The sequence below is a fragment of the Cibotium barometz genome, chromosome 7, assembly GCF_041138505.1.
Source record: "Cibotium barometz isolate CiBa-2024 chromosome 7, ASM4113850v1, whole genome shotgun sequence".
Taxonomy (NCBI): Eukaryota; Viridiplantae; Streptophyta; class Polypodiopsida; order Cyatheales; family Cibotiaceae; genus Cibotium; species Cibotium barometz.
Genome location: NC_141052.1, coordinates 12,145,819 through 12,167,881, shown reverse-complemented (window position 1 = coordinate 12,167,881; position 22,063 = coordinate 12,145,819). Strand labels below are relative to the sequence as shown.

Below are 22,063 nucleotides of genomic sequence, written 5' to 3'. Positions count from 1 at the left end.
TCTAGTTCCAAAAAGTAAGCTAAACTGACCCAAAAATTGACCAAACTGATTTGGAAAATTCTAGAATCAGTTTGCTTGGTTAGGAGCTCACTTTTTCCTACAAATAGAAGCCTCCCCCTTTGTTGAAAAATAATAGTGTTTATGCACTGTTACTCTACTCCTCCCAAGAGCCAAGAACTGTGAATTTCTTAATAATTCACTAGTTTTTGACCTTTCCATCTTCTAAAGATTGGTGGCCACTCTTGTTACAAACAAGAGTAGAACCCTCAAACCATCAAGCCAAAGGAAAGCTCCCAGAATTTATGTAAGTTAGAAATCTTATATTTTTCTTTATTCTTTTTATGCTTTTTTATTTTTTGTGTTATTTGAAGTGATAAATGGACGCTATGCCTTGTGGAAAGGCTTTCCCCCTCTCTCATTCTTAAAATCAGCCCTTCTTTATCCTAGTTAAGTGAACTAATAGTTAGAATTAAACTCTCATATTAATTCTCTTTTAAAAGTGAAAATTGTTTAGTTTAGAATGCTTAAAACCAATTGAGGTTAATTTTTAAGTAAAAATAAGTAGGAAAATTTGAAAAATGGTCAGCCATACAAAGGAGGTTATGGCGAATTTTTTTAAAAATTTGAAAATAAGTATTATCTTTTATTATTCTAAAAGAGTAATCCCTATCGTTTCTATATTCTAAAAGTGTCATTTTCATGTATAGAAGATGCATATTGATTATTATTTTTTATACATAAAAGAATAAATTTTTTAATTATGAAAGTGTTGCTTTCCTCAAAATGGATTTTTATGCATAAAAGAATAATTTTTTTAATTATGAAAGTGTTACTTTCATCAAAATGGATTTTTATGCATAAAAGAATAAATTTTTTAATTATGAGAGTGTTACTTTCATTAAAATGGATTTTTATGTATAAAAGAATAAATTTTTTTAATTATGAAAGTGTTACTTTCATCAAAATGGATTTTTATGCATAAAAGAATAATTTCTTTAATTATGAAAGTGTAACTTTCATCAAAATGGATTTTTATGCATAAAAGAATAATTTTTTTATTATGAAAGTGTTACTTTCATCAAAATGGATTTTATGCATAAAAGAATATTTTTTAATTATGAAAGTGTTACTTTCATCAAAATGGATTTTTATGCATAAAAGAATATTTTTTTATTATAAAAGTGTTACTTTCATCATTATTGATTTTTATGCATAAAGGGATGCATAAAAGAATTTTTTTTAAAATTATAAAAGTGTTACTTTTATCATTATTGATTTTTATGCATAAAAGAATTTTGTTATTATAAAAGTGTTACTTTCATCATTATTGATTTTTATGCATAAAGGGATGCATAAAAGATTTTTTATTATTATTATAAAAGTGTTACTTTTATCATTATTGATTTTTATGCATAAAAGTATGCATGAAAGAATATTTTTTTTATTATAAAAGTGTTACTTTCATCATTATTGATTTTTATGCATAAAAGAAATTTTTTTATTGTAAAAGTGTTACTTTCACTAATATCGATTTTTATGCATAAAAGGATGCATAAAAGAATTTTATTTTTATATCAAAATAAGAGTTCTTTTAATCCTATGTCTAATTTTTCTGGAAATTGGTAAATGATTAAGTAAATACTTTGTGAAAGAAAATCCTACCGTTTCATATTCTCTAAGATGACAATGAGAAAATTCAGTGAAACTATCGAAATCGAAATTTTAGATAAATGATTCCTCATAGGAATTCGTGATTAGTTTTAAATTCAGTAAAGTAGTAATTGAAATATTTCCCTTTGATAAAGATAGTTCAAGAAGAACCTTTCCAGACTCAAAACTTGAATCAAACTATAACCAAGACATAACTCCTTCGTCAGTTTCAAGAAATGACGATGTGACCAGTTCCATAATCTACACTCAAATCACCCACCGAATCTAAAACTAAGTTGAGACCTTTGATTTTGATCCGAGGATTAAGAATTCAGAATTCGAGGAAATCTGCTTGGGAATCCAGACTCTAATCTAGAAGTCTTGGGATACGGAATTAAGATATACTCATTGTATTCAAAACAAAATCAAAACTGAAAACTTGCATAGAAACCCTGTTTTCTTAAAAGACTGTCTTACGCGCCAGAATGCTGGAGGGAGCATTTGGTATATGTGTTTTCTAAGGGAAGTTTGGTTGCAATAGCTGGCGAGGAGTGTTCAAAGGACAGCTCACGTGGCAAAGCCTGCCCAGGTCTTGACCACGGTATGTTTAAAATGGTGCGCTTCCGGTACGATGGACGAGGGCTGACAAAGCGGTCCCTGAGTGAAGTGCCAGGATACCTAAGGAGGATCCTGGAGGGTTCTAACCAGGTGATGCACGGGCTCACGGTGCTGAGGACACCCATGCGTATGTCGAGGAAGATATTGTATGATGGACCAATGTTTATTGTAATCTATTATTGGATCTCGTTGTTGACCCGTTGGTTTGATACTGTTTTGTGAGAAACAAAGACTCAATGGGAATTTTGAGTTATGACATGTGTAACCAGTAATTGTTTGTTTGTCAATGGATTGTTTTATAAGTTAAAGTTTAAAGAGGAGTGTGTGCGTATCTGTATTCTAAAGCAAAAGTTAAGAAAGGCATTCAATTATGGGTGGGTGGGTACTTGTCTGGTTTTACCATTCCAGTGGTTGGGTGGTGGCTAACCCATGGGCCAGATGGGGTTAGGTTGGAATTAGTAGAGTTTTAATAATAAAATTGATTAATAGGAATACGCTTAGAACTCGAGTAATTAATTAGAATCTTGAAGACTTCTCTAAAGAATAAATCAACGGCTATGCCTGATTCAATTAGGAAAAAAGCGTTGATTCCTTCAAGTTAAGTCTGTAATAGTTTCCCTTCTATCTGGTTTATTCAGATGAAGGTTAGTTCAGTATCTTGACCTCGTTAGAAAAATTCGTTAAGAAAATAAAAATGGTGGAATCGTCCTCCCCGCTTTCTGGGCATGGAAATTTTTTTCGGTTTTGGTTTTTGGAAGGACCACCAGCCTCGTGCCCGGACATTCGAGGGCTAGGCCCCGAGTGAGAAACCCTGCCCCGCGCAAGAGGAAGGTACTTCCGCTGCTACCATCCGAGAATCCGTTGCGCAGAGAGGGCGGTGGGATCTCACAGTGTGTGCGGTGTGTACATGTGTGTGTGTGTGTGTGTGTGTGAGAGAGAGAGAGAGAGAGAGAGAGAGAGAGAGAGAGAGAGAGAGAGAGAGAGAGAGAGAGAGAGAGAGAGAGAGAGTATGCATGCATATGCATACATCTGCATCTATGTGTAGAATGTGCTTGAGAGAGAGTGAGATGGGACAGACCTGGAGAGAGAGAGAGAGAGAGAGAGAGAGAGAGAGAGAGATGTAACGAGGGAGAGGGTGAAAAGAGAGAGAAAGAGAGCGAGAGAGAGAATTAAAAGTAGCTTTTAATAAAATATAAACAAAAATATAAATTAAATAAAAAACATACATGTATATGTGTGTATTTTTATTTACATTTATACATACATACATATGTATGTATGTATGTATATGTATATATGTGTGTGTGTGTGTGTGCATGTGTTTCTATGTGTGTATGATATATCTACCATAGCTCATCACCCATCTCCGCACATTAAAATTTAATCAAAATTAATTAAATTATATCGATGTTTGTATTTATATTTTTAAATACATGTATATATGTATAAGTATATGTGGCTATGTATCTAAAACATAATATTGTATATACTATATATTTACATATGTGTATGTGTGCGTGAGAGAGAGAGAGTGTGAGTGTATGTATGCATAAGTGAGTGAGAGAGAGAGAGCGCGCGCTTCTATGTGTGGGAGAGTGTAAGAAGAGAGAGGGGGGGTGTGTATGTGTGTGTGTGAGAGAGAGAGAGAGAGCGGATGTGTATATGTGTGCATGTGAGAGAAAGAGAGTTCCAACATTTGAGAGTGTACGTGAGAGAGAGAGGGAGAGGGTCATGTGCATGTGCATGCGTGTGAGAGAGAGATGGTTGTAGAGAGGGAATAGTTCTTTTCTGGAACCTTGATCTGCCGCAGCAATGCGCGGGTGATATACATGTGAGTTTTTTTTTTGGATGTGGATTTTACATGTGAAGTGAAGCGAGAGGGAGTGAGAGGTGGGTTGCCCAAGCTTTTAAGGAGCATCGGCTACGGTTTTCTTAAATTAGGGTTTCGGGCCTGATACGGTTAGCAGAGATGCAGAGAAGCTCAGAAATGGCGCAAAATGGGCGACTGATCAACCAGCAGAGCACTTCGGAGCTCAACCTCACGGTCTTGCAGCGGATGGATCACCATGTTGAAGAGATTCTCATCACTGCCGGGCATGTCACTCTCTACGAATTCGATGTGGACAAATGCCAATGGGTGAGTCGAATTTTTCTTTTGCTTTACTAGGTTTTGCAAACAGACATTAGGGTTTTTCTCTTCTGCATAAGATATGTTAGGTTTTCCTACTGCGTGACTGTTTATTTGATTCATTCGGTCTTGGTTGTCCGTAACTGGGAGTGCATCCGCGTGTCTACCGGTCTCTGTGTGTGTTTCAGATCATCTGGTGTTGGGCCTTGGATATCTTATCTGTTCCCTGTCACTCCATTATAATGCTCCCCAGCCCTCTTCTATGCCTTCTTATTTTGGGAACAAAGAGATCCAAACACTGCTGATCAGTGTATTGATATAAACTTGAGTGACGCTCAAAATTCGCAGTGCAAGCGTTGTGATTGGACTCTGATCTGATCAATAGCAATTCCAATACATGTAATATGCAATAAACGATCCATATAGAAACCATCTTTGTGGGGAGATTTGGTGGCTCAATCGTTGTAGGTGCCTTAGCCTTTGAATGAGTCCATCTATATCTGTAAGGATCTATTCTTGTATATGTGTGTGTGTGTGTGTGTTGTGTTTGTGTGTGTATATATATATATATATATATAGAGAGAGAGAGAGAGAGAGAGAGAGAGAGAGAGAGAGAGAGAGAGGTCTAATAGCAGGACAACTCAAGGGCCAAAACCCAAGCCTTTTTGAAAAGTGTGTGTGTGTGTGTATATATATATAGAGAGAGAGAGAGAAGAAGAAGAAGAAGAATGTATTATCGTCCTCTGGGAGCCGATAAACGGCCCATGGGACCTCCACGAAATTATTACAAAGCTGTAAGAAACAAAAAAAACAAAGCCTCCTCCCTTCATTGGAGGGAAATACAAAGCCTTCTCCCTTCATGGGAGTGATATGGAGCTTGTCGTATGGTCGCATTGTGCTGTAAGGTAGCCATGATGTTTAAGAATCTTGGTGATATAAATGCCTACAGCAGCAAGCTTGGCATGTGTGAGCAGATCCACCAAGTCATGATATCCTTCTAGAATGGTACTAAAGTCCTTTCTTATGTGGTCATATTGTGGGCATGTTAAAAGGACATGTTCCTCCGTCTCCACTGCTCCCAAAGTGCATACTTTGCATAGTCTTTTCTCTTTTGGGATATTGCTCCATGCTCGTTTTTCAATCTCGAGTGTGTGTGACCTAGTCCGGATAAGTGCAAGACCTCTCCTTGCATTGGCGGGAATAGGCATGCTTATGTATTTCTGAGCATTGTCTTCTTCACTTGAGTATGTGACCCAATAGTTTGGGTTGATGTGTGAGCCATAATATTCAAATTTAGCCCTTTTTTCTGATGATTGCCATTTACAGTGGAGTGCTTCCAATAGTGCTTGATGAAATGCCTTCTCATCTACTTCATCTGATGCTGCATTTAGATAGGAGTCTACCTCCCATCTTTGAAACCAGCCGTTGATGTCATGCATCCATCCTGAAGATAGCATCTTGCTTTTGTTTGTTTTCTGAGGTCTTTTACTTGCTAGCAAAGCTTTCTTCGGTAGTCTCCCCATCTGCATGGACTTGACCTTCTTTATGTACTTGAAAACCCTTTGGAGTGCTCGAAGCTCGATGGGTCTGCTGCGTGTTTCAAGCATTAATATAGAGTAAGGTGTAGTGGTTTTGACTCCTAGGTGTGAGGAACGCCTTTTGCATCTTCTCAATGTCATTCCATGTTGATGGTGAGATACTTCCACCCCATACCTCTACTCCGTATAGCACAGTTTGTACGACATAAGCATCAAATAAGATACGTCTGATGTGCCATCTCCTGAATGTTATTGTTGCTGCAATCATTCTCAAAGCGGTAATATTTCCCATCCAGCATCAATCCTTCTTTGTATGCACTGATTCCATCTGTGGTTTGCTGGAATATCAACTCCTAAATATTTAAATGAGTGCACCATTTCAATTTGCTGACCATTGTACATAATATCTGGAGCTTTGGTAGGCTGCAGTGTTTTCACTACCATTATTTTGGTTTTGTCAACATTTACTGCTAGACCACTTTCCTTGCAGAAATTTTGAAGCGTGTGCATCATTCGCTGCATGTTTTCTGCTGTGTATGAGAAGAACACTACATCATCTGCATATAATAGCAGTAATATTGTGTTTTCCAAGAGTTTGGGGCCTTAAATCTGTTCAGCAGATGCTGTTTGCTTGATCATCTCTTCCAGCCTCTCAATGCATAAACCAAACAATGTTGGTGACAGCGGGCAGCCCTGTTTAACAGTTGCTGTGGAAAATGGACGACATCCCATTTGTGGCTTTAAGTTGACACACCACCTTCTCATACAATTTATTTACAGCCACTCTCACGTCGTTTGGCACCCCTAAGTGTACCATTCTCTCCCACAAACTATTTCTTGGCACTGTGTCAAATGCTTTCTTGAAGTCTATAAAGCAACAGAAGAGGGGCTTTCCTTGCAAGCGGCTCTCCTCCATGAGAACTCGTATTGTGACCAGATGATCCGCAGTATTGTGGTCTTTTCGGAAACCAGCTTGTCCAATGGCGCTTTTTTTTGTGCATTTCTGTCCACAAACTGAGTTTGCTCTCAACTATTGTGCTAAATAGCTTCGCCATAGTGGATCCAACCATTATGGTTCTATAGTTGGTAAGCTGGTTTCGATCTCCTCCTTTATATATAGGTTTAATCCAGTTCTCTTGCCAATCTGGCGGAAAACAATTAACAATTGCATCATTCAATAGGCGGGCAATACATTTTTGTGTGTTCTCTTCTGTCCATTTGATTAGCTCAGCATTGAGGTGTAGTGTATCAGCGGCCTTTCCATTAGCCATTTTCTTTAAACCTTCCTTCACATCTTCTAATGAGAAAAATGCCTCATCATGGAGGTGGACTGTGGTTGTGACCATGGGTGGAGCATGCGGGTGTGTATACAATTTTTTGACATATTGGAGCATTTCATCCTCAGTGAAATCTCCCATTATATCAGTTTTCTTCCCTTTGGTGCCTCTCCATGTACCTCTTGGATTTTTGGCAAATTCAGTTGCATCCTCCCACTCTTTATCCAACAGGTATTTCCTCCTTTTTTTACGGGTGAGTGTGTGAAAATGCCTTTCAGCTTCCCTACGTTCATCACCATTTTGCATTTGTTTAAGCTTCAGCCTGGCTTCCTTACATTCTTCATCGAACCATTTATTGTGTGGCAGCCCTTTGATGCATCTCTTCTTACTCTTTTTGCCCAATAGTGAGTGTGCCGCTGATAGTATAGCTTCTTTTACATCAGTCCAACTCAGCTTGTGTGTGATTTTGAGTGATTTGTCAATGGTTTCAGCATATTCCTTTCTCTTTTTATTGTCCATATTGAAAGACCAATCTGCTGCGGTGAATGTTTCCATTTTTGTCATGCCTGAAATGTTCACTTTGAAATAGAGAGGAGTATGGTCCGGCGACTCTGGGTATTTGGGGCCAATCATATAATCCACCATAAGATGTATAGCATCTAGGGAGACCAGAACATAGTCTATCATACTCGATCCTCCACTAGCAGGAAAGCATGTTGGGACCCTTGTGTGTGGGAAAAGACATGTACCATTCATTACTAGCATGCAAAGGCTGTTTACCATACTGATCATTGCTCTGCCATGTGCATTGATCAGTACATTACTAGAGAGAGAATGGTCTAATAGCAGGACAACTCAAGGGCCAAAACCCAAGCCTTTTTGAAGTATACATATCCTGGTCTCACTGGCTTGTGGGGAAAAAGATGGGGCCAGCTGATGAGAGCAGTTGCCTTTTCCAGCGCATATGTTCACTTGTTTGTGGGAGGTCTGGATCTCTAGGAATGCCCTGATTTTTGGAGAGGCAATACCCAAAGGGTGCAAAGAAGTGATTAATGTAGTCAAGATTAATATTGCAAAGTTTGTGCAGGTGACTTCTTGGACCTATGAGCCTGTTTCTATTGTGACATAGAGAATCTTGCAATAATACTCAAGCATGTAGATAAACAGATGTGTGTGTATTAGCCTGCTGATCTGGGCACCCCTCATATGAAGTGTTTGATGCTGCCTGCATGGACCTTGAATACAGTGACTGTTGGAACCATAGTGACAGGGGGACGCCCACGTGGGACGTGGGAACGCCGTCCCGACTAACGGCATTTGCGTAACGGCGACGGGACGGCCTGGGGGACGGAACGGACGGGCGTCCCCGCCCGGGGGGACGGGGGGACGTTGTCAGCTGGGGACAGGGGGACGCCTGCAACAACGGCTACAAATTCTACAACGGCTACAAATTCCAGCCGTTTTTTTTTCATGCAACGGCTACTAGCCGTTGGCGGCTGGCCGTTTGAGAGTTTGAGAGAGAGAGAGAGAGAGAGAGAGAGAGAGCTGGTTCCTCTCCACCATCTCCCTCTCCTACTCAAGCTTTCCTCTCCACTATCTCCCTCTCCTACTCCACCACCTTCCTCTCCACCCTCTCCTACTCCACCACCTTCCTCTCCACCCTCTCCTACTAGACTACTTCAATCTTCCCTCTACTTCTTCTCCTACTCTACCCTCTAAGCTCTCTCCATCCTCTTCTACTAGACTACTACTAACTTAGTTACTAACTATTCATGGCATCCTCTTCTCGTGCGGGCGGTAGGAGTAGAACGGATGGGTGGTCATGGTGGGATGAGGTCAACTTCGAGCCTCCTACTCATGCGGGGGGTGCACGTCCATGGACATGCAAGCTTTGCCCATATAAGCGTGTGGGTGGGGCCAATAGGGTGAGGGCCCATTTGTTGCACGAGCCCGGTCATGAGGTGAAATTTTGTGAGCGGGTCACACCGGAGATAAGAAAGGAGCTTCTTGCAAAGCTTGCCGCCCATCAAGCTTTGAGTGCAAGCCAAAGGGTGCGTGGAGTGGATCCCAACACTTATGTCACTCCAACCCAAACATCAGGTTCTACATCAGGTGGTGGTGCATCTTCATCTACCCCTCTATCACGTCCTCCTCGTGGCACTACTCGAGGCTTCACACAAGCCGCCTTCTCAATGCCGCAACCTAGTCCACCCTCTCTCTCTCGTCGGCAAAGTACTCTTGAGGGGAGTTGGGATCCCAAAAAGAAGGAGGAGGTTGATGCCGTGGTGGCCCGTTTCTTTTTTCACGACACTTTGCTTTTCGTGTGGCACCGTACGTATTTCACTCACATGATTTCATCATCATGTCTCACGAGTCACGATTCACGGGTCACCATTTTGCCATTCTAATTACTTACCCTCTTTTTTTTTGAAATGATAAATAGGTCCGACTACTTCAAAACGATGGTGAAGAAGATTGGCGAGTACGGTCCTCACTACACACCTCCATCCTCCGAAACTTTGCGGACCACTATGCTTGACAAGGAGGAACGCCTTATTGAGCAAGCGGCGGCAAACACAAAGAGACAATGGGCTCGCAATGGAGTCTCTTTGATTGCAGACGGATGGAGTGACACGGGAAAAAGGTCTATCCATGGCCTTGTGGCATACTCACGGGGGGAGATGTACTTTGTCTCCTCACATGATGCTTCAGGGACGGGAAAGAGTGCGGATGTACTTGCTGCTGAGTGGAGTAGTGCTGTCGAGATTATCGGCCCCGAATGTTTGATCGGTTTCGTCACGGATGGTGAGGCGGCAAATAGGGCAGCGAGAGCTATTCTTGAGAGTATGTATCCTCAAATCACCGTCTCTTTTTGCATGGCACATTGTCTCAATAATCTTTTGAAAGATATTGGGAAATTGTCATGGATTGAATCGGTGATTGATGATGCATGTGCAATTGTGACCTTCATCAACAATCACACATACCTTCGATCCGAGTTTGGGAAGAGGTCCACAAAGGTCCTTCTCAAGTACTCGGACACTCGCTTTGCATACAACTTTCTTATGTTGCATCGCTTGAAGGATTGTCAGGGTGCCGTGCGGCAACTATTCATCAGTGATGAGTTTTCTCCTCATCTTTTGCACGTACACAGGTAGGGATTTCATGCAAGAAAAAGGTCGACGATGCTGATTTTTGGGAGGACCTCAAGCGCACTGACGCCATGGTGCATCCCATTGTCCACTTGCTCAGGATTGTTGATGCTATGCAGCCATGCATCGGCAAAGTATATGAAGCCATGGACCAGATGATAGAGAGTCTTGAGAAGCTTGAGCCAGACGTAGATAGATATGAGGAGATCCACTCGCTTTGTGTGGCGAGATGGAGCTCATATTCCTCTCCTTTACATGCAGTTGCTTTTATGGTGGACCCAGAATTTCAGGGAAAAGGGCAGGAGGGTGATAAAGAGGTGAGCAACGGTTGGAGACTCATCTTGGATCGCCTCACGCCGGATGCAGAAATCAGGCGCAAAATTAGAGACTAGCTCAATAATTACAGGGCATTTCAAGGCTCATATGGATGTGCAGATGCGCAGCAGGACAGATTCAAGGTTGGTGGTGGGAGGACTTCGGATCAGATGGACCAGAGCTACAACAGTTGGCGATCCGGATCTTGAGCCAGTCCGTTAGCTCTTCTTGCCTAGAGCAATTATGGTCCTCCTACAGTCACATTTCATCAAAGAAAAGAAATCGGCTTGGGGTGGAAAGAGCTAATGATCTTGTCTTCATTAGTGCAAACTTGCGCATGCTTGGCAAGAGTGTAAGATGCAATGCCGATACTTTTACACAGTGGGAGATGGAACAAGAGGAGGCAGCTACAACTATTGCACAGGAGGGTGGGACAGATGGTTCTCATCATGAGCCTTCATCGGATGACACAACCCCCATCCACACTTCACGCACTCATGATCATGAGGCTAGCACCTCTCTTATTGGGAGCGCAGAGTAGGAGAGCGAGTGACTTATATTTTGTATCGCCTAGGCCCCAACATCTTTTGAGTATATCTATTTAATGTTATCAACTTTAAAGTCTTTCTTTTCCGACTTTGTAAGTCTTGACTCTTGACTCTTGCACCTCGTAGCGTAATTTAATTTTAAATGTAATGTGTATCATGATTAATAACTTTTGGAGTTAGAAAGCTTGTTGTTATTGATTGATTAATCTTGATTCTTTACTCCTCTAAAATTAACAATTTTGAGTGCCGTCCCCACCCCCCGTCCCCGTTCCCTACCTTTAGCCGTCCCCGTCCCCGTCCCCTGGTAACTATGGTTGGAACCTGTAGTTGTTATTACCTCATGTCTCTGGATGCTGCTTTTGCTGGGTCAGATCTGTAAGGATGAATGCTGCTAGGACCTCCCCATGGACCGCAGAGAGTTTTAGCCTTTAGGAAGAATGGTGATGGTTTCATTGATCTGGTTATTGGGTCATAGAGAAGCCCAGGGCTCAGTGGCAGATTGGGGGATGCTGTGTTGGCTGGCTCATAAGCCCCAGAGAGTTATAAGAATGCTGATGTTGCTGGGACAGGTGTGACCCTAGTATACTTTTAAGATATGAAGTTGCTGCTGCTGCTGTGTCTGACTTTTGGACTGTTTGGATCTGGATGGTCGACGCCACTGCTGCCGTGACTGATACAGAGATCGCGGTGCTGCTGTGATTAGTCCAGAGTCTCCATGAAGTTCAAATGCCATTGTGTTTATAGTAACTTTTATAAGGGCCTGCTTTACTTTTATACATGAGAAGTGGTGCTTATCTTATGTGGGGGCTTTGTCATTCTTACTTGATGATGAATCTATGTAACCTGGTTTTTGACTAATACATAAAGCCATTTGCTGAGAGAGAGAGAGAGAGAGAGAGAGAGAGAGAGAGAGAGAGAGAGAGAGAGTTATTCAAAAGATCCAATGGGTCTATGAGATCAAAAGTGATACAATAGTGTCCATGCAATCTCATCATGGTACAAAAGAATACAAAGACTAGAGCTATGAGCTGGGAATGTCAAATCCAAGCCATATGATACTAAATGGGATCATCATCATCATACAGCCTATGGAGCTAACTGTCAGAATATGCAGCGGAGATGAAGACAAAATCTGAAAACACGAGCAAGTGCACTGCAGAAAAAACACAGCAATAGAGAGGGAGAGAGAGAACTCTACTATATACACAAGAGAAAAACCCGGAATACCCAATACAACATGTGTGGGGGCAAGGGGCCATTTTATAGGGCCCCTATGAGCCAGTCGGCTAGCCCAAAAAACAGCCGACAGGAGCAAAAAGCTGACGACCTGCTCATGTCTCCAGTCGGCCAGCACACAGATGGAGACGTGGACCAGCAGGGGCAGTCGGCCAGCATCCAGGACACCTAGACCAGCAGTCGGCCAGTGTCTGGATCAGCCAAGAGCCACAGAACAGCCTTCCACACCTGGTAAAAATAGGGAAAAAATATGGCGAGTGGGGAAGAAGGAGAAAACACCTAAATCGGGCGGGCACACCCACAACAGAGGCCCTGGTGTAAATATACAGCTAGGAGATGACTGCTAAGACCCCCTCTCAGCTCCTGGATGTGAAACCAACCCCAGGGAGCTGGAGTGCTGCCGGACAAAGCCTGAGATGGAGACTTCGTGAAGAGGTCCACCGCACTGTCCTCCGTCGAACAGCACTCTAGCAAGATGTCATTAGCAAGGATCTTTTCACGAACAAAATGCCTCTGGATGACAATGGGTTCCTCTAGTGGAAACCCAATCCTGCCAAGTAACCTCTGCAACCGTACCACCTCGTAAGCAGCACCACAAGCAGCCCGGTACTCTGTCTCTGTCGACGACAAGGCAATAGATGGCTGCCTCTTACTGCTCCATAAAACTGCTCCTGAGCCAAGGGAAAAACTGTAGCCTGATGACAAGGTCCTCGTGTCTGGCTCTCCTCCCCAATCCGAGTCACTCCATCCGTGGAGTCTGACTCCATCCATCAATCCCCCTCGTGTGTTAAAGAGTCCAAGATCCTTCGCATGCTGCAGAAACCACAAGATATGCAATCCCGTCTCCCAAAGAGTCCTCTGCAAACATGAGCTCAACAGCCTTGTCCAATTTGGTATCCAGCAACCAAATCAATGAACCATTTTGCTTCCGAGTCAAAGAGACATCATACTGCTCACAAGGATCAACACCTATTACGGTGGGATGCCAAGTCTTGGAAACCTACTGAAGACCACTCAAGGTCTTCGGAAACCTATAACCAATCCCCTCTGAATCCGGAACCACAAAGCGTGGAGAATGTGCAACATCCACCTCCTTTTGCAAGTAATCAATTGTCACCTGCCTGGCTTTCCAATAGGTCCCCGTGGAAAGAACTCTCTTAACTACATGAATTTCTTTGTCCCGAATGCTATGAGACATCAGAGCATAGGTTACTGTAAAGTTTCCTCTGATTGACGAACACAAGAACTACCAACATCTGTACTGGAAAGTTCCTGCCAACTGCTGCCATCATCTGGCAAGCCATCCACCAACTGGTCCGGGAAAGCCTGCACCTGCAGCGTATCCACACTTAAGTGGCCATTACCAGACTGCCACTCATCACAAAACTGAGGACTTGGGAGAGAGAGTGCTGAAAGTTTGTAAACTCCATTCTCCACTCCGCCTTCCCAAACTACCTGGCCTGTTGCTTTGTCTCGGAGAGCAACAAAATGCTCATCAAACTCCACCTGTATTGTCACGTGCACACCAGTCAGGTGTACAGTGACATGGCATCATTTAGCATCATTAGCATCATCAGGATTTTATCAGGCATTATTCAGGCATTTATGCAATTTTATAGGCATTTATGAGGCAGCCGACTAGCATTATTGGTATTTTATGGGAGATATGAGTCTTACAGTACTGGCCGACTGCATTAATGCTGGCCGACCAGCTCTCTCACCCATATATATTCAGGCGCCTTCCCATTCAGCCATTCAAGCACATCCTCATCTGGATCATCATGCGTTTTCAGCCTATCATCTCAGCATTCAGCATTCCAAGTTCATCATAGAAGCATTCAGCAGTGTGTTCTCCAACGCATCTCCTCCAGGAAGCATTGGGAGCAGCATAATCAGCAAACGCATCATCATCAGCATCATCTTCAGCAAACGCATTCAATTCAGCCCTCAGATCTGCAAACGCATCTGCGTTTCATCATCAGGTCAGCATTCAGCATCTGTTCCAAAGCCTCCCTTCAGCGTTTCCTTCCCAGGAGACAAGGGAAAGATAGTGGACAGCAGTTCCTTCAGCATATTCAGCATATAGGCAGCATATTCAGCAGTATAGATCCATTTGGATCTCATTGTAACCACATTCATTCATCTAATATAGCTGCATTGCATTGACACCTATTTGTCTATCTCTTAAACATCATTAAGTGCAGTTTAGTTAGACTAAGGTTGTGATTACTACGGTCATAAGCTCTCACATGCCACGTATGCCAGTCTTGCAAACCTGATGCACTGACAACAGATGAAAACCAAGTGATGGAACATACAACACCTGGGAGGAATGCTTCCCCCCTCTGCCATCGGGAACTATCTCCAACCTGCCCTCACTGTGAACTGGGATAGTGGATGTATCCCCAGTAAGAATGTGACGAGAATACCTATAGAGATCCTGTAAATCTGAACGGGAAGGAGTCATGTGCCTAGAAGCACCATTGTCTAGAATCCACTCCCGAGTATCCGTAGCGGAGAGTCCTCCAACCACCTCCCTGCACGAGGAAAATGAAACACAGGTGTCCATAACCTCCATGTGCAAAAAAGCTAGAGTCTTCACGGTTGTTGCTGAGGATTTGGCACCCTTCTCGGTGCTCCGCTTGGGACACTGCCTCCAATAGTGGTTTTTCTCGCCACAATCATTACAGGTCCTCTCGGTCTTCAGTTTCTCGCGGTCTGCGTCGGACATCTTCTCAGAAGACTTCTTCGATGAAGCCTTCCCTTTGCCCTTGTTGTTACGGCCTTTCGACCGTTGGCCAGTTAAGGCCTTCGAACCTCTGCCTTGTGGAGGGTTGGTGAATCTTTCCTCCTGGTCCAAGACCATGGGCACAAGCTCCTCCCATGTGATGGTGCTGAGCCTGCCCCCACTGGTAATCAAAGAAGAGGAAAATGCTGAGTACTGAGAGGGTAAATGCGACGGCAACGTGATGGCCATATCCTCTGATGATATCTCTTTCCCAGCATGGAGAACTTCCTGCTGAAGAGCCTGCAACTTGTTGATGTGCTCTCGCATCGTCGATGACTTTGCAGGATTCATCACCTGCATCTGTACTTCCAAGGAAATCCTCTTCATGGGCGATAGCCTGTTATAGAGAGGCCAAATGCTGCCATATACCTCTAGCCGCGTCATATGCTTGATATGATTGATCACCTGCGGTGTGCAATTGAGGAAAATGAAAGAACGGACCTTGGCATTGACACGATACCACAATTGTGCTTGTGCCTCGCGTTTCTTTTGAATTGAGGGTAACTCCCCTTCCTCTAACTCCGGCCGTGGAACCCCAACAACAATGAAATCAGCAAGGTTGTAAGACTCCAAAACAGATTCCATCATTACCTTCCATATGCCGTAGTTGTTCCCGTCCAACTGACGGTGCACTGGGAACGTGGGGAGTGTCGGGATCTTCACATGCTTCTCAGCCATCTCAAGTAAATCTGCCATTGCGGGGGTGTAACTGAAAAGGGTGGGTGGGTGGGAAAAAAGAAGAACTTAAACCTGCAAGTGGTTGTCCAGCAAATCAGCCCGCCTTCCTCTTGCTTCTCCCTCTTCCCGAACGGTCCAAAACAGTACTCCAATCAGCAACAAAACAGCCCCCCTCTTGCTCACACAATTCCCAAGATTTATCAAGAGCCTAGAGTTCTGATACCATGTCAGAATATGCAGCGGAGATGAAGACAAAATCTGAAAACACAAGAGCAAGTGCAGTGTAGAAAAAACACAGCAATAGAGAGGGAGAGAGAGAGAGAGAGGCGTGTAACTCTACTATATACACAAGAGAAAAACCCGGAATACCCAATACAAAATGTGTGGGGGCAAGGGGCCATTTTATATGGCCCCTATGAGCCAGTCGGCCAGCCCAAAAAATAGCCGACAGGAGCAAAAGCTCATGACCTGCTCATGTCTCCAGTCGGCCAGCACACAGATGGAGACGTGGACCAGCAGGGGTAGTCGGCCAGCATCCAGGACACCCAGACAAGCAGTCGGCCAGTGTCTGGATCAGCGAGGAGGCACAGAACAGCCTCCCACACCTGGTAAAAATAGGGAAAAATATGGAGAGGGGAAAAATGAGAAAACACCTAAATCGGGCGGGCACACCCACAACAGAGGCCGTGGTGTAAATATACAGACAGGAGATGATTGCTAACACTAACCCCCTGGTAGGAGGAGGGAGCCATCATGGATATCAAGCAGTGGGGTAGCTTGGAGAAGGCTCTACAGATCCACTGGGCGTTGGAAGGTGGCTCCATGCTTCTCCAAGATCTCCGCAAGCTGGGGCTGATGTTTGTGTTTCTGACGAGGTCTAGGGAATCTAGGATGACGGGCTCATTGTAGTGCCATGGCCTGATCTAATGTCACACCAAAGTGGGGCTTGGCGGGTGGTCGGGTACTCGAGAATGTGTGGCTTGATGAGGCTGTGGGTATGCCATCCATGGCTGGTGTGGAGTCCTCTCATGGTCGGAAGAATTGAGTGATGGTCACCTTGGCCGGGGTGGATGTCTCCCATTAGGTCTCAACTCTCTAATCAGTGAGTCTCTGTGGCTGTGACGCTCTAGTAGGATTCTGTAGGAAGAGGCCTAGGTACCACTGATTTGGATAATCCGTGGTCCTGGGTAAGGGTTCAAACCCCTCTCTGAAGAGATAGTGGAACCTCCCTTGGATCTCATAATATACGGTGCCTTGCATTTAAAGTGCTCCTATGACTCAAACCTCCCTCTGGCATATAGTGCATATCCTCTCCTCACGAGGGGACTAGATGTCTCCCATGAGGTCTCGACTCTCTAATCAGCGAGTCTCTACGCGGTGAAGCTCTAGTAGGAAGAGGCCTAGGCACTGTTGATCTGGATAATCCATGGTCCTGGATAAGGGTCCAAACCCCTCTTTGAAGAGACAGTGTGATATGCAGCGGAAGTCTTTGTATTGGAAGATCCTGTCACACAAATGCTCACACCGTCTTCTGTATCCTGAGTTTCGTGAGTTTAGCAATCCACTTTAATACTTCAAACTTTAAAGAGATGAGAGAGAGAGATATGAGAACTATAACACCAGATTGGGTCCCGAATTACCCACTGAAGGGCCCCCTATCCCGATAACGAGATAGTATTTGCTTTATTTCTTTAGAGCGAATGACTGTGGACTGTAGATAAGCCAAACGCAAGATCTCGGAGGATCGGAGAGTGGCTGATCTGTACACTGCTGTAGAACACCTCGATGACTTGATCTTGAGCCTATGCACTCTTCCCAAGGGCATGAGGAAGGGCTGCACACCTGAGGCTGAGAGAAGAAGAAGGTGGACTGTTCTACACTATGTTAGAATGCTGAAAACACTTATGAATGCTGTGTTACCTTCACCAGATGACTGCTGCATGTGTGGATGATGCACAGAAGGCTGGATACTGATGCAAACTGCAGATTCAGGGCTGGAAACTGCTGTAGACAGAAACGCAGATCTGTGGAGAAGCTGCTGGACTGAAACGCAGAGGTCTTCTGCTGCTGGACAGAAAAACGCAGGTCTGCTGGCGTTGAACTGGGCTGGATTGTGTGCTGAATCTGGGCCTGAATTGATGCTGAATCAGGGCTGAATGGATGCTGAAGGCAGGCGCCTAGGGCTGACTGAAGCTAGGGTTTCTCAAGGGGCTGGAGAAGCAAGCTTATGAGCTCCAAGGGCTGGATTAGTCTAGGGCTGAAAGCAAGGGGTGCTCCTAGGGCTGAGGAGGAGAGCTCTTAGCACAATGAAGACTGAATGAGAAAATAGGCTCTAGGCAAGTCTATTTATACTAACTGGAGGTTGGTCATTTAATAAAGTTTATATTTATAAATGCCCAATAATGCAAATAATGCTAAATAAATACTAATAAATATGGAAAAAATACCAGATAAATCCCAGTAAATTCCCTAAGGCTTCGGGGATGTTCTAAATGATGCACAGGCATATGAATGCATATTATGCAGGATGTAGAGGGCTTTCTGATGCAAACCCTAAGGCTTCTACTGACTCTACATGCATGAATGATTCTCTCCAAGTGGGTTAAGGGACTTGACTGACTGACTGACCCGCTAAGGCTGAGGAATGACCTACGTAGCTCGTGCCTGACTTATCCTGGACTGAGGATATACAATGGGGTCACGGCGTACGACAATTATCATCCTATTGGGTTCTAAAACTGTACAACTGTTGCACTTCTGATGATGAGCCATCTTGTCACCATGCACTGAGTGTAGAGTGCATGTGACATTCCCTCCTGATTAGCTTGGCGGCAGGTTCATGGCTTCCAAGTAGTCCGCCAGTAACTGGGGATACTCCTGGAAGAACTCCTCGTCGAGCCATACGGCTTCGTGGGTGCCTCGATCTCGGAACTTCGTATAGAACTGACGAATCTGTCGACCGGAACCATGCTTCCATCGATGAAGAAGGATCTGTTCAGGCTCAATAACTTCTGCCTCGTCTACCACGTCTGGCTGCTGTTCATCTGAAACATCAAACACTTCTGGACCAACATATGGTTTTAGCCAAGAAACATGGAAAACATCATGCATTGTCCAACTAGCAGGCAACTTTAACTTCATTGAGACATCACTTATCTTCTTAACTATTGGAAAAGGGCCAAAACTACGGAATGAAAGCTTGGGACAACGTTTGCCCACTTGTTTCAATCTCTGCTTCATGATACGCAAGTAGACCCAATCCCCTTCCTTGAAGTGGACATCTCGTCTAGACTTATTTGCCTGTCTGCTATATGCTTCCTGAGCTTTGGTCAAGCGGTCCTTGACTGACTCAATAATCTCAGAAAATACTTCCGTGGTTGTATTAGCCTCTAAAGATGGAGACACCATTCTCGTCAAAAGAGAAGAAAAACGGCGACCAAAGGCTGCTTCATATGGAGTCCGTCCGACACTGGATGAATGAGTGTCGTTCAAGATAGCTTGGACCAAAACGGAAGATAGTGCTCCCATTTGGACTGCTGGTCATGACAATATGACTTGAGGACATCAAAGGCCAACTGATTATAAATTTCTGTCTGGCCATCTGGCTGGGGATGGAATGCACTAGACAACTGCAACTTAGTTCCAAAGTTTTCAAATAATGCCCTCCAGAAATGCAAGGTAAACTTGGAATCTCTGTCTGATGTTATGGTGCTAGGCAAACCACAAATTGGATACCAATGCTTGAGAAACAAACGGGCCACGTCCTCGGCTGTGGCCGTATGCTTGCATGGGATAAGCATGCAGAACTTACTAAAGCGATCCACAATGGTAAAACACTGAGTGTTACGGGATCCAGTGGATGCTGGTAGAGGCCCTACAAAGTCCATAGATATGTCGATGAAAGGTCCGTCGGGGATAGGCAAAGGTTGAAGTAAACCTGCCTTCTTTGTATGGGGAACCTTGACTTTTTGACAAATCTTACAGGCTTGTACATGTGCATAGACATCACGCCTCATCTTTGGCCAATAAAAGGACCGTTCTAATTTCTCGAGGGTACTGTTGATACCCCTATGTCCTCCAACTAAGGAGTCATGGGCATCGTGGAGAAGAGCAGAACGCTTTTCCCGAGTAACACAGAGACGGTTCTTGTAGAACAACCAACCGTTCTATACTGAATAGTGGCCAGGCTCAGAAGTGAGGGCCAAACTATACTGAGTACCAAACTCAGGGGAGTCGACATATTGGTCTTTCATACTATCCAAGTCCTTCCCCGTGATTTCGAGAATGGTAGCTTCGTGGACTGCCTGGATGCTGGACTTTCGACTGAGAGCATCTGCTACTGGGTTATGCTTACCAGGGATGTATTCAATCATACCTCCAAACTGTTGGAAGATTTGACTCCACCTGGCCTGTCGATCACTCCACTGGGCACTTGGCATAGTCTGAAGCCACTTAAGTGCTTGGTGGTCTGTTTTCACTGTGAAAGCCTGTCCATAAAGAAAAGGCTTCCAATGTTTGAGCGCTGTGATCACACCCAAAAGCTCTTTGTCATATACCGAATAATTCTTTTCGGCGACATCCAACTTTCTGCTGTAATATGCCACGGGTCTATTGTCCTGCTGGAGGACTGCACCTATGGCTACATTGCTGGCATCGGTGATGACCTCGAAAGGTTCGTCCCATGATGCTAACTTTAATACAGGTGCTTCTGAGGCAGCATTCAGGAGTGCACGGAATGCATCAAGTGCCTTACCTGTAACTGAGACTTTCTGCTTGCGAGTCTTCACCCCCTTGAGCAAGTCGGTAAGAGGTGCTGCAAGGTTGGAAAACTGATGGACATGTGTGCTATAGGCCTGACAAAGACCTACGAATGAACGGATTTCTTGGGCGGTCTTAGGAATGTCCCAATCTAAGATCTCCTGAACCTTTGATGGGTCCAGTCTAATCCCATCGGAACCGATGATGTAGCCCAAATACTGAACTTTCTTAACACCAAAGATAGACTTTTTGGCGTTTATGTAGAGCTGATTATCTCGCAAAAGTTGCAAGACTTTCTCCACATCTTTCTCATGCTGCTCCACAGTGGCTGAGAAGACTAGTATGTCATCAAGGAATATGAAAACACACTTCCCAATGTGGACTACGAAAATCCTAGACATCATCTTATTGAACGTTGCGGGTGCATTTGTAAGCCCAAAAGGCATGACTACGAACTCGTAGTGACCACGCTCTGTCCTGAAAGCTGTTTTTGGAATGTCAGCTTCAAAAATGCGGACCTGATGGTAACCACTCTTGAGGTTGATCTTAGTGAAAAACTTAGCACCGTCTAAACGCTCCAAAATGTACTCTATCCTGGGCATAGGAAACTTATTCTTGATAGTGAGTTTGTTTAATGCCCTGTAGTCTACACAAAGGCGTGCAGACTTGTCCTTCGTTTGGACAAATAGGATAGGTGCAGCAAATGGGGAGGAAGAAGGCCGAATGAATCCGGCTCGGAGAAGCTCAGATAGCTGCTTTTCTAACTCGCCCTCTAAAGTCTTGGAAAGACGATAGGGAAACCTGCTAGGAGGATCTGATCCAGGGACCAAATCAATGTGATGGTCCTCAAGGCGAGAGGGTGGGAGACTGGGCGGGAGATCGTCCCTAAGCATAATGTCCTGGTGTCTGGATAGGAGGTCTGCTAACTGAGGGACTGAAGATGTAATGGATGCTACTAATGAGGGAATGGCTGTTTGAGCACGAACATAAAGGAGTGCTCCTTCTGCTCCCTTGCGGATAGCTCGTCTGGCCTGGAGATGTGAAATCAATGGGATGCCAAGAATGCTTCTATCCCCTCGAATCATGACAGGCTCAGGAAAACCTTTACAAATAGTAAAAGTGTCCTGCCCCCAATTGGGAATAGGCTCATACTGACGGAACCACTGAATTCCTAAGATCATGTCACACCCTAACAGAGGGGAGACGATGAAATCTCGTTGAAATGAGGCCTTCCGAACTTCAAAGGCAAACTGCTGTGCCTTCTGGGAAATGTGGGTGCGAAGACCAGGTGTAAACCCGTCCACATCCAGATGATATGGGACTAAAGTGCAGTTCAATTTATTAGCCAACTGGGGAGAGATGGCGTCTTCAGAACTG

At 44.1% G+C, this 22,063-nt stretch overlaps 2 pseudogenes across 1 annotated transcript in view; both read left to right on the top strand.

Moving 5' to 3' along the window:
• The first annotated feature begins 3,909 nt into the window (after positions 1–3,909).
• Positions 3,910–22,063, top strand: part of LOC147636688 (mRNA-decapping enzyme-like protein) — an 81,501-nt pseudogene continuing 63,347 nt past the window's right edge. Inside the window, exons 1-2 of the transcript XR_015266195.1 lie at positions 3,910–4,099; positions 4,210–4,405. The product of XR_015266195.1 is annotated as an mRNA-decapping enzyme-like protein (transcript). The remainder of the gene's footprint in view (positions 4,100–4,209; positions 4,406–22,063) is intronic.
• On the top strand, positions 9,166–12,142 carry LOC147636689 (uncharacterized; annotated as a pseudogene).